This window comes from Ochotona curzoniae, unplaced genomic scaffold (assembly GCF_017591425.1).
Source record: "Ochotona curzoniae isolate NIBS_2020 unplaced genomic scaffold, NIBS_Ocur_1.0 scaffold_2453, whole genome shotgun sequence".
NCBI lineage: Eukaryota > Metazoa > Chordata > Mammalia > Lagomorpha > Ochotonidae > Ochotona > Ochotona curzoniae.
This window is the reverse complement of record NW_024467094.1, coordinates 32,475,815-32,476,326: the sequence shown is the minus strand read 5'-3', so window position 1 is coordinate 32,476,326 and position 512 is coordinate 32,475,815.

Genomic DNA, 512 nt, shown 5'->3' with positions numbered 1-512 from the left:
GTCCCATAAATAGCTCAGTGTTACAGGATCAGACAACTACAACAGAGCAGAGAAAGAATTTCTGTTTCCTAACAGCCACATGCCAGTCTCTGGTCACCAACACAATTCAGGTCCAATTCCCTGCATCCTAACTGCAGCATGCCTCTTAGAAGAATAGTGCAGATCACAATATCCCCATTTACCTCAGAATCATGAAGGAAATGATATGGAAATAATAGTCTTACCCACTTTCCTATAGCCCTTGAACCTTTTTACCCAAATTAACTATGTAAAGATTGTCAAAATAAAATAAAAAATGGAAAAAAAAAAAGAGAGAACTATATGAAAAAAAAAAACGAAGAATAGTGCAAATCAGCCACATTATGGAAAGCAACATAAGAGCAAGATTCAGTTTTAGTTCTCTCAGTTCCGTACAATAACATTGCTGCTACAGTCTGGTTAACCCAGAGCCTCTGCTGACTGAATTACAAACCGTCAGAGAGTCTGAGGCCTCCTGGTAGCTGTTTGAAACC